Consider the following 13,853-nt stretch of genomic DNA (forward strand, 5'->3'; position numbering starts at 1 on the left):
AGACCTGGTCTATCGGTTAAGTGCTCGCGCGCGAGATTTGTAGGTCCTGGGTTCGAATCTCGTGGATGCTCATTGCTGAGGAGTCCCAAAATAGGATGAATCGGCCGTCCAGTGCATCCAGGTTTTCCATGGTGGTGTTGCTTCAATTGACTCATGATTTCAACTATATATAAAAAAGGTATTTATTAAGTTTATCAGTTGTTATAAAAATATTAAAGTGGTAATTCTAATGAGTGGATGTATCTGAATTAGTTTAGTAAGTTAGTTTGCATTTCCCCCTTCCAGAAATATATTTTGATGATTTCTGTTCATAGCTCTCTTTCTGTTATTATCACATAATATGAAGTTCTTACGTAATAAAACTTTAGTCCTTCCTAATCTTGTGAATTCAATTAATAAGTTTAATATCTCAGAAAAATATCTTTATCGAGCACCTACTTAAATACGTGTACATACCAACGTACACAGATGTCAGTCAGTGATTTTGAGTGCTGTTAGAAGTATGAGGGCAGTTATCACTTCCCGGTTGCCCACACCATGGAAGGGTTCTTCTAGAGGTACCTGAAAAAGAAATCGGATTAGAAGTGGTCTTAATGATCTGAGAGCGTGACTGCAGTGCCCAAGGCACAACTGCGTGAGGTCGGTCACACACAACCATTTTGTGAGTAATTTTTGTGTTAGCTCCGTACTTGTTGGGACCTTACCGCCGGTGACGGATATCCGTGGGATAAGGCGAGGTATGCATATTTAGGATCGACCTTTTCTAACCCCACACCTCCTTGTGGGAAGGCAGCATCGCTGTCATGCTGGTTGTCTGAAGGAAACACCTTACTTCTGCCCCACCTCTGTACAGCCAGCAGTACGACTTCGCCTTCGGACCTTGAGGAACGATTGTTCCAGCCAGTATAGCTCGATTGGTTCATCACGATAGGCAAGTCCGACCACCACGTCAAGGTAGCAGCAACGGTAGGGGTACACAGATGTGTATAAAATAAGAATATATACATGAAACAAAACATTGAACCGTAAAACAAATTTGATAAGATATATCAGAAACTAATGATCGTTTCATTTACAAATAATTAGGATAGAAAATGTAAATAAATGTCTATATTCAGCTGTAAATTACATTTGAAATCGGTAAAGTTCAACATAACTTAGCTGAAACGAAGAAATATTTTATCAGCGGATGTATACTATTACCATTACCATTATTTCTTGTACCCATATCATTACTATTGAAATGGAACAGAAATATCTGTCTTTAAAGTAAAATCGAAGCATTAAACAGTGAAATCATTTTCTTGCTCGTAATTTTATGATCTTTGAGGCAAATAATTCTAACAAAATTTATTGGATAATATTAATAAAACAATTTAATTCATGCTTTCTATTTGCTAATGATAACTTCAGGGCAAGTGAATATGTAAAAACAATAATTATGTGTAAATAATAGCTTAAATCGAAACACAAAATGAATGCTATATCAGTTAGAAAATATACCTGAATAAATGATAACAAGTGGTTATTCATCGTATATAATGCGTATATGGGGCGATATGATAGCTATCCGGATGATTAGCTTCTACATCATTGATTAATTAGATATATTGTGAAGCGAATCAGTCAATTATGAAATGATATCAATCAGTGGAAAGAAGATGACCTTTATTCACCGACAGAAAACATAAATTACAACACAATAAATTTCAACAATCTACAAATCTAGACTAATAATTATCATGTGCTCACTAGTGACTAGTTTACTGAGGGAATTCTCGGAGTTCCAGTGTAAAGTCATGACAAGTGAAGCTCAACTATATCGGGTTTGAAGCAGTTACTCATAAAAGACAATGGAAAATGGTCGCATGACACTATCATGGGTCAGTTGAAGTCAGATGTTAACACCGTTGGATCTCGACTTAGTGTACTAGAGATTTAGTGTTCGTGCATGAGAACGAAGATCCTGGGTTTGAGTCCCGCATGCGGGATCGTGGATGCGCACTCTTAAGGAGTTCCATACTAGAGTGAAATGGCTGTTCAGTGCTTCCAAAGGTTTGGAAGAGCCATTTGGAATTTGTCGACGTATGGCAAATATATTAAATGGCGTAAATACAAATTAAGCTTAAAAACAGTTTTTGAAGTATTAACTAAAGCTTTAGGTTCCCACTTTATTTAGCCTGTTCTGATTTGATTAAGCCTAGGAGTAAAGCCAATTCTAAAAATCAGTAAGTCAAACGTAACACACTAAGATGATTCTGATTGCTGAGTTTCAAGCACTCAAAATTCATAAACTAATGGTCGTATGATATACTCAAAACAGTAGTTGGATTACTGTCAGAATGACTTGTATCTCGATATTTCTAATAATCTTAAAATTCATTAACACATATCCAGTACTCTGTTTACTATGAATTAAAAGAAGCTGGCGAGTTGATGTTGCATTGATTAACCAGCTTTGTGAAATATTACACTTGAGATCGACACTATTTAGCATAAACAACAAGGCCCAATCTATTAATATAGTGATCACAATTCATTTTCGGAATTGATAGAAAGAAAAACTTTTGAATTTCACAGGTAATACAACCAAGCAAAAAAGAAAAATAACTTTTACCCGTTCATTCTCAATAATTCAAAATAAAGATGAATGAAAATATATGAAAAGATGTATTAACGTTCATAGTATCTGATTAGTCTCTAGTGCCTTAAATATTTACAAATCAATCAATTTGAATAAAATGGTTACCGATTATGTCTTGTTGAATAAGATGATCAAGAAAGATGTTAATTTTAAATGAAACAAATCAAATCAAAAATCGAAAGAGTTCATCTAATAATATGAAACAGAAAAGACACTAAGAAACAGGAAAGTCTATCTGATGCATATGTGAAGACGCGGATCGGCAAAGCAAGAGCAGCATATTTACAACTAAAGAACATCTGGAACTCAAAACAATTGTCAACCAACATCAAGATCAGAATTTTCAATACAAATGTCAAGACAGTTCTACTGTACGAGACGGAAACCTGGAGAACAACGAAGGCCACCATCCAGAAGATACAAGTGTTTATTAACAGTTGTCTACGCAAGATACTTCGGATCCGTTGGCCAGACACTATCAGTAACAACCTACTATGGGAGAGAAAAAACCAGATTCAATTAGGGGAAGGAATCAGGAATAAGCGCTGAAAGTGGATAGCACACACTTTGAGGAAATCACTCAACTGAGTCACAAGACAAGCCCTCACATGGAATCCTGAAGGTCAAAGGAGAAGAGGAAGACCAAAGAACACATTACACCGAGAAATGGAGACAGACATGAGAAGAATGAACAAAAGTTAGATAGAACTAGAAAAGAAGGCCCATGACAGAGTGGGTTGAAGAATGGTGGTCGGCGGCCTATGCTCCATTACTAAGGAAAGTAAGGAAAGCTTATTCCAGTACTATGGAGTAAGAATAAGAAGATCTAGTTTAAATCTTATAATTACTAATGAATTAAGTGAATTATTGTAGAATTGAACACTTCTGGAGATATCTATAGTATATCGTAAGATTGCTAAGTAATCTATGACTGTATATGAAAGTATTAGATAATTTTTTTTAACTCAGAGTTTGGAAATAAGTGAGTTTTCTCTTTTATAGTGCATGTACTTATTTGAGTACATGTCCGTTAGAAAACGGGGTATAATATTGTAAAGAATAATTATCTTTCTTTGACTGGTGTATGAAGAAGTATTGTTCTAAACTAAAGATGAACGAATTGGTAGTATACAGTCTAAACATTTCAGCTGTAATCATCTTCGGAAAATAAATTTCATCTCTTCAATTATTAGAAAAACTTACAGATTCCTCCTTAACCAAATCCTTAATGTTTATTAACAAATTTGTGAATAACTATACTGATTCAAAACACCCTATACTTTGTATTAAAGTATATAATTGTAATACTTTTAGTATACTTGTCAAGAAGAAGCATTTTTAATCTTAGAGTTTTTGAGCATTAGGTCTTATTTCTGTAATGTTTTAGAAAACAATTTAAAATCAGTTTTAAGCTGAAAACTTATCTGATACAGTAAGAGTTTGATTGAATACATATGCAATACCATTTTTAAAAAAGCAATTAACAATGAGATCAATTAGCAATTTGGGTTAAATGTTAGCTTTAATGATTCCATACATTTTTAGCAGAATTTCTTACGTGATTATTAGGCAATGTTAAATGCTTAAAGAATTGTAAATATTCTAAATATAATCCATTTGCCATGCTAACAGTTTTTTACATTATATATTTCTTATTTTATTGATTTAACTCAAAATTTATTTGGATTGATAAGAATAGTAAGTGTTTCAAAATTGAGTACTCGTCAGCACTATATTCGAAATTGTTAACCGGGCGGCCTGCCTGAATATCTGGGATACTTTTCCCTGCAATCTAGATAGTTCAACAAGTCATTTGTTTCCTTGTTGGTTTTAACAGATCATTATGTCAATTAATTGCATAATCTATTCAGATGCTTGTGTGAAAAGTTTACGACCTTTCACTGCACAAGTTACAAAAATGTACAATCGGAGACACTGTGATGGCTGCCAATATCCATTGAATAGAGTGAATATTGTTCAGATGTCGACTTATGAAATTTTAATATCTACCTGGCGATCATACAATATAATCGTAAGGATCGATCAAGAAATAAGAAACGGAAACTCGCTGAAATACTTTGTGCTGAGAATTCTATATTGTACCGAAAATATAATACTGAATAAAGCTAATAATGATAATAATAATAGAATTTGTAATACATTAGAGTTTATCAGACTCTTCCATGGTGTAACCAATGAGTTTCTACTAGACAGCTTATAGAGCATGTCACACTTCAGAAGGTTTAAATTTTGACGTTCAGATTACATTTTTAATGAGTTAAAGGATATTTACAATGAATGAGGCTAGCGGTATGGGTACTACTACAATGTGAGATGTAAATTTTAGTTATCATAGCTTACACCATAGAAATAAAATCCTTGTGTATTACTCATGGTTAATCATTTGCTTACAAACAACTTGCTTCAAGAGGAATTCTCGAAATCTTAGTGAGAATTCATGAGTAATGGAGTTGTGTCATTTCACAAGTGAAGTAGTCATAAGAAGAGCATAATGATAATCCGGTTTTTTCACAGGTTGTCCTTATTTTGGGATGTAAATCATTATATTCTGAATCATTGGTCTAGCTGTATCTCTCGGAGATCAGAATGTCCTTGGTTTGATCACTCATGAGTAGTACTGGATAACAGAACGATCCCATGTGCGAAATCCTGGATAAGCACTACTGAAGAGTTCCATATTAGGACGAAACGAACGTCTAGTGCTTCCAGGTTTTCCATGATGGTCTAGCTTTAATCGACTCATGAATTCAACTAATAAAAATTACTACAATATCCATTAACCCCCATTTTGATATAATGAGATATTCGAATTCCTTAAGACTAAGGTCTTATAATACGTTTCCCTACCGATTTAAAACTAGACACATTAATCCAAAATAAACTTTGGTGTGTATAATATTTGAAACGAAAGAAAATGAATTTCTCTAATACACACTTATACAAACTGGTATAGAATCAATTAGAGAAACTCTATCTTATTATTTTTTTTTTCAATAAAATTAATTTTCTCCCTCTTCGATTAATTAAATTATTCACTTGGAAACTTCAATTTACATCGTTTTTTTAGAAAAACCTACCAGGCAGTTCCATTTTTTTTAATTATTATGACTAAAATTTATTTTAAGTGTTTATAAAAAAAAGGATTATAAACTACAACATATGTTTGCAAATATTATTCAATAGACCGATTGTTTTAAAGTTTTTTGCAATTTATTATAATAGTTATTGTAAGCAAAGATGAATATTGACTAGCAGTGAAATCTAGGAAGCGTGTTTTGTCCTATTTGGGACTCGTCAGCTGGAGTATCGTAGTGGATACCGACTTTGGGATGCAGGTATATCAGGCTGACGATTAGCGAATAGAACGAAATTCTTCTCCTGGATTCTACTGCTAGCCACTATATATCTTTGTTTACAATGCTTGTGACTTAAAGCGATATCATGGCATTCCGAACAGGATACTTGTGTGCCAAGAAAAGACTGGTCAATTGCAGTCCCAAACATCAATGGAAAGATTTAAACAACCAATACAAAAATGAATAATAGCTATTACCATCATTGTCATTATTATCGTCATTGTAGGTATTAATAGATTTTTAATGCTATATAGTGAACTTTCCTTGTGTATAGTATGAACAGTAACAACATACATACGATAATCAGATTATTAGGTGTGACAGCATAATAATTTTACTCATATGATTTCGCCTTGATCTACTTCACGTTTACAATCCAATATAACGCCTGTGTACCGTTCACTAAATTTATCTAGGAATAGTGGAAATTTTTCGAATTACTTTCAAATATAAGTGCACTTGATCTTGTTTGTAAAGATTACTAGTGATAATCATTGAAGTTTAATTAATTGCCTTTGGTATATGTTCAGCCTGAGTGGATTGCCTCGGTATTGTAATTATCTCACAAGTTAAATAATGGCTAGAAGTGAAAGCCTTGATGATCAGTTTATCCAGCTGACGAGTTCCAAACAAAATGATACGTGTGTCCTAGATTCCATTGCTAGCCATTTAAGTATATATATGCTCACAGTAGATAGTTGTGGCTTAAAAACATTTTTATTACGTAGAATCATTCAGTAAGACGTATATATACTAGTTGCGCTAGTATTTCTCCTAGATTTTGCTCCTTTCCAACCGTGCAATATTATTCAATGGATAAGTGCTTATGCTTCTAGTTGTACCTGAAGTAGCAAAACTTTCATCTTTAGTTTTATTGATCGACATTATTAATAAAACATTACAAAGAGACAAAAGATATTGACCATTTTAGTATGAACCAGCTCTAGAGGCTGAAGACGTCATCAGGACCAAATATCACTTAAATAGCAAGCATTAAGTGAAAATCAGCAGCTAAGTGTATAACTTTATTACATATGAATGTATATATTGACACGTTTTTGTCTCCAACCAAGCACTAAGTATAAATGACTGAAATCTCTTAAAGAAAAAACACCTATTATTAATTTTAGTACAACTTAATATCATATATAGTAAGATATATACTTTAAGAAACGACATTGAACGTGTTTAGGTTAATGCATTATAATTTATTTTACATTGTATATGATAAGTTGTTTACTGAAATTGTATCTCAGATATTGAAATAATATCTTATTTGAGCAAAAATGGATAGTGGCTAGCAGTGGAATCCAGGACGTGCGTTTCGTCATATTCGAGACTCGTCAACTAGATGTACCTGAATCTCAGAGTTGATGTTCACTCTGAGACTCTGAACCAGTACCGTTCTCTTCAAACGCCATCACGTTACCCACTTAGCTACTGAGTCCTGATAGCCACCTGCTTGTGCAGTAGGGTGAAGTTTAAATTAACTTAATGTTGTTTCCTTGTATCTTCCCGTTGTGACATCAGGTAATATGGAGGCAGTTCGCACAGGATGCATATATGCCGACAAGAGATTGATCAATTTCAGTCCTAAATAACAATGGAAAGATACAAGTAAACAACACCAAGTGAATATCTTATTTGTCTTAAAAATTCTGAATAAAGTCTCTATTAATAGAAGGCATAGAAACAGGCTTTATTACATTTTATGTTCTACATAGAGAAGAAAAGATCGGTTGAATGACATTTTTTTCATTCATTAACATGACGATCATTATCCTGATAATAAACATCAAATACTCAGAAACAGAAGAGAAAATTTTTTTAATGTTTATTTTAATCGAACTTTTATGATACATCATTGTTGGTTGTTGATTTGAAATATATGAAATGAAAGGAAACTAAGACAATAAAAATGTTCTGACATTAGTTTATTGCTAATCTAATATGATGAATATGAATGACTAAATTGAATTTTGTATAGTTGAGATCATAAGCCAGTTGAAGCTAGACCACCATGGAAAACCTGGAAGCACTGCTTGACGGCCGTTTCGTCCTATTGTGGGACTCCTCAGCAGTGTGATCTAGCTTCAATTGACTCATGATCTCAACTATATAAAATTATCAAAAATCTCCACAAAACCCCCTTCTGATAAATTGAATTTATTTATTTAGTTTATTCGCTCACTATCAAATATTATGATTATTTATTCTGATTGATAACATTTTAGTAAGATAGACAAAGAAGAAACTGACATTAAATATGACAACTTACAAATAGACATTGTTTATACTGTGAAAAATGTTACATTCACTTACTTACTTATTTACTTACTTACTTACGTCTGTTACCCCTCGTGGAGGAGCATAGGCCACCTACTAGTATTCTCCATTCAACCCTGTCCTGGACATTCCTTTCCAATTCTTTCCAGTTAACATTCATCTTTTTCACATATGTTTCTATTTCCCGGCGTAATGTGTTCTTTGGCCTTCCTCTTTTCCGCTTCCCTTCCGGATTCCAAGTTAGGGATTGCCACGTGATGCAGTTTAGTGATTTCCTCAATGTATGTCCTTTTCACATCCAACGTCTTTTCCTAATTTCCTCTTCATTTGGAAGCTGCTTCGTCCTCTCCTATAAAACGCTGTTGTTGATCGTATCCGGCCAGTGAATGTTGAGTATTTTGTGTAAACAACTGTTTATAAATACTTGTACCTTCTTGACGATGGTTGTAGTAGTTCTCCACGTTTCAGCTCCGTACAGTAGGACTGTCTTGATGTCGGCTTTGAAGATTTCCACTTTGAAAATAGTTGATAGTTGTTTTGAGTTCCATATGTTCTTCAATTGTAGAAATGCTGTCCTTGCTTTGTCAATCCTCGCCTTTACATCTGCATCGGATCCTCCTCGTTTATCAATGATGCTTCCCAGGTACGTGAATGTTTCCACCTCTTCCAGAGTTTCTCTATCAAGTGTGATTGGGTTGGTGTTCTCCGTGTTGTATCTGAGAATCTTGCTTTTTCCTTTGTGTATGTTGAGGCCTATTTTTGCAGAGGCTGCTGCTACATTTGCTGTCTTCGTCTATATTTGTTTATGTGTATGAGATAGGAGGGATAGGTCATCTGCGAAGTCCAAATCATCTAATTGGTTCTCAGATATTCATTGTATTCCGTGCTTCCCCTCAGATGTCGAAGTCTTCATAATCCAGTCAATCACCAGAAGAAAGAGGAAGGCGGAGGGTAGACAACCTTGTCTGACTCCGGTCTTATGTTACATTCAACTTTTTTTACTAACTGACCTATCTTGATATACAATATGAAATTTATAAAGTGAAAAAATGGTGCATATTTTTCCTTATTAGAGAATATATATCTGTAAAATATTGTGATGTACCTACTGAAATAGTGAATTTGTTTCAAAAGTAATAACATTCGAATTGTCTTATTCTCATTTAAATAGTTTTACATGATGATAAATATGAAGTTAGAAATTTAATTAAAGATCATGGATTTTCATTAAGTCATTAGTGAATATTTTTTACTGAGACTGAAATAATAATGTGATTCACTGAGTCTTTATTTTTACATCTTTTAGGTTGAGTTTCATCCACTTGAGTTCCAAGTTTAGGTTTTCAATTTTTCATCAACGTTTGGATATTATTTGTAAAAACTCAACGATCTCCACAAACACCTGAATAGTAATTGCAATCATTTCCTCACTGGTGACTAATTATGAGAGGTAACTCCAAGATTTCTAATGAGAAACCATGATCTAAGAAATTTAACCATCCCAATTACTCACGAACGACGTTGGAATATGATTGCACAATATTGAAAATTTATTGAAGTTAGAAGTAAAATCTAATGGACGATGCTATGATGGTTTAAATGTTAATCAACAACTGACTGGTCTGAAGGTTTTGAATTCGATCCCTCAGTGTGGTCATGTACCGTTGAGTAGTCCAATACTAAGATGGAACCTATGTTCAATCCTTTCTGGTTTTTAATAACTGTTTGGTTATGATCATTCCGTCATGTCAGTTAAAAAACTCCAAGTGATTTGAACTTGTCGAGCGTGATACTTTAAACTTCCTAAGCTTCGATTTAACCAATATGTAAATATCAATCATTAAATTCAAAAAGAAGTATTCTACAAAAATAAAAGATGGAAAGACTTATATTACATTCTCTGATAAGCATGATAATAAAGTAGTAAGCAGATAGATATTGTTTAAATAGCAGTCCAATAAATACTGGATTGCTTGGGGTTAGACATTAACACCGTTGGATGCCAGCTGGCTCAGTGGTCTATCGTTTAAGTGCTCGGGCGCGAGACTGGTAGGTCCTGAGTTCAAATCTCGTGAGGCGGGATCGTGGATGCGCACTGCTGAGGAATTCCACAATAGGACGAAACGACCGTCCAGAGCTTCCAGGTTTTCCATGGTGGTCTAGCTTCAATTGACTCATGATCTCAACTATATAAAAATACTGAACAATTTGACTAAACATAATTATTGTATTTGAAGGCGATTCATACTTCATCTATTATATTTTATAGATATCAGATAAACTTGGAGTTATTTAGTTAGTGAATCATACATTTATTCAGTTGTGTTTATGAAGATGAATGGATATAGATACATAGATGTACATTGCGTAATATGAAAGATATTTCTTCACCTATATAAATGAGTACCATTTTCAATCAGAATATTATACTCTAGAATAAACTTAGAATATACACTAGATACAGTAACAAAAACAAACAAACAAACGACTACATGTTACTATGTCTGTCTGAAGATCATTTGCATGATAATACTTTATTGAAGATGAAAATCTATCCAGTTTTCCTCTTATTCAATTTGGTCTATTCATTTTCATTATTATTTATTACGTATGAAAAAATTTTGTTTTTTTTTCACCTTTCCCTACACACCCCTCTTCCTATTTTTTATTTTTCCCAAAAAAAAACCCCCGGGAAAAAAAAAAAAAAAAAAGGAAACATAATTGGAATGATTATTGACCTGAAGAATAAGATTAATAGTTCTAATTGTGAATACTTTGATTGTATTAACTTAGATAAAAGGGAATTCGCATTTTCTTGTGAAAGACAAAATCCTTAATTACTTTTTAAAGACAGTAATAGAATTAAAGAATAAAAAGTACAGATACATACTAAAATTGGAAATCATTAAGATTGAAATATTATAGTACCGTGCTTCGTTAATCGTTCACCTTAATAACTGTTAAAATACAAATCTTAACGGTGCATAAAATCAGAAGGCAAAGAAGAGCAGCAACTACAGTTTTATTAACATATGATGCACATTGGAGATGGCGGGTAAGCCAACTCGCTTTTGTCAAGCTTTAATCAATATTTATAGTAAGACAAAAATAAATGACAAACATGTGGTAAATAAGATAAGAAGTGTACACACACCTACTCTCATATAAAAAATAATCAGGGTTAATAAGTTAATAATTAACAAGGTCAAAATATGACTCAAGATGGATAGGTAAATTGGCTTGTCCAGAAGCTAGAATATGGTATATGTGCTTAAAATATCAACCGACACTACAATATATTTATATATTAGAGCATAATTTTTCACTATCGATGTCTTGGTTTATCATTTTGGTTTGTAACTATGTATTATTTGGCTAGTGATAATAGCAAGACCACTTAATAAAATAGATCTATAGTGTTTAATTCAAACTTCATGAAGCAAATATAAGTTGACTTGCTTTTTATGACAGTTTCAAAGTACCTATTATTTGTTTATAAATGAAAATGTTCAACTTAAGATTGTTTCTATGGAATGAATTTCATTATGCTAAAAGTCTAGCATTTTAATCCAATTTACTGATCTTTTTAAGCTTTAATAAGAGGGATACAAACGAAGTATTTGATGTACTACTGAAATTTTGTAGAATAAATAATCTAGTCAATAAGCTATTTTTGAAGTTCTTAAAACATTCAGGAGATTTTATTAATTGCCTGGTTAATAAAACTGAAAGATGTAAAGCAAACCAGAGTATAAATTAGTTGACGTGTTGTAAAACCATGTCATGTAGTAGTATTTTCTATCCGAAGTTTGTGCTGATGATGTCGTACACAAGAACCATGAAAGCTCCATGACCAAACCAGCCAGCTCAGAGAAAAAAACTTCATCAAAAGTAGTATTTTCTGTTTGTATTCAGGTGATGATTTATGACGATTAACTGTAAGAGAAAATATTATTAGAAGACCATGTATTGTATTAAATAATATGTCATTTAGTCGAAAAGAAGAGTCCATAAACTCAAAGTCTCATTATCTATTCATCGTATCATTACTAACGTTTAAAAAACTTGTCAAACTTGCGATATTGTTAAAGATTTACATTGATTAAGCTTTTCATGTTTTTTATAATAAAGTAATGGAGTTACTTAGTCTATATTCCTTGTGAATTCTATGAAATAGATTTTTGAAAATGAACTTAAAATGTAAATGTTCAACTTAAACGAATGACTGTTGAAGGAAGCATAAACAGAAAATTATCCACAAAACAAAAAGGATTTTTGAGTTCCCCAATTTGCTCATACGTTCAAAGTTTAGATTATAAAAAGTAATAATTAAAATGACTGATGTGTCCCTATATGCAATAACTGAAATCTATCGATATTTTGTAACTTGAGCTATTAACTAAATCGAATTAAGACACAAAAGGATTGGGCAAGATCATGAATCAATAGAAGTTAGACTTTAATACCACTGGATGACGGCTCAGTGGTCTAGAGGTTAAGTATTTGCGTGCAAGACCGAATGTCGTGGGTTTGAGTCTCGTGTACATGATCGTGGATTAGCACTGCTGAGGAGTCTCATACTTGGACGAAACGGTCGTCCAGTTCTTTCAGGCTTTCAATGGTGGTCTAGCTTAGATTGACCTATGGTTTCAACCGTGAAAATACTACAATCTCCACATATCCACACATTGACAAGGCATAAGACTTCAATAGGTAATTTTTGCTTAATGAAATAATAAGCAAATGAATACGTTAAAACTAGTTTTAGAAGATATCGTGTATGTATACCTGTTTCAGTTAAAGAACTGTTATGTATCACTTATACTTATTATCAGAATCCTTTTATACAATTAACGACGAATTATTAATGAAAGTGGTGAGATCACTAATTTTTGTAGTAAACATCATACGGCATAAAATGTAAGAGAAGTTCATAATTGCAGGAAATCAGGAAATTAATTATTAAGTTGATGACTGTAATATATTCTTGGTAGTTTGTGTTTAATGCTATGGAAGATATTACATTTTTCTAAATTCCTTGGAACTTTCTTCTCACAATTCACTTCTAATGATGTTTAAGACAAGAACAGCGAGTCATTTGAAATATGTACACATCTAATTGAAGATGTCATAAAACTATTCAAATTATGTTAAACATCAACGACATTGGATAAGCCCAATATTACTGTACGATAAATAAATATATATAGAACTTCGCCAAGCTACCAAATAGACCAAAATATTGAAAGTATTAATTTACAAAAGAAAGATAATTTAGTAGTATTGTAGTGAATGAGAACACAAGTGGGGACAATAGAATGTATTTGAGCACAAAATAACAATATATCGCTAAAATCTGACAACCATACAGTAAATAGTTAATTTGCGAATTATCAATCAGTTGTATCAATTTTGACCATTCCTTCTGAAAATATCAGTCCATCGTCTCTGATTATTATTGTTGTTCATGCATTTTCATATCAACTGTATCCCGTTCCCGTTTCCTCATTACCGATCTTCTACTGAAATATATTCAATGTCTGATC

This window comes from Schistosoma mansoni (assembly GCF_000237925.1).
Source record: "Schistosoma mansoni, WGS project CABG00000000 data, chromosome 1 unplaced supercontig 0153, strain Puerto Rico, whole genome shotgun sequence".
Classification (NCBI taxonomy): domain Eukaryota; kingdom Metazoa; phylum Platyhelminthes; class Trematoda; order Strigeidida; family Schistosomatidae; genus Schistosoma; species Schistosoma mansoni.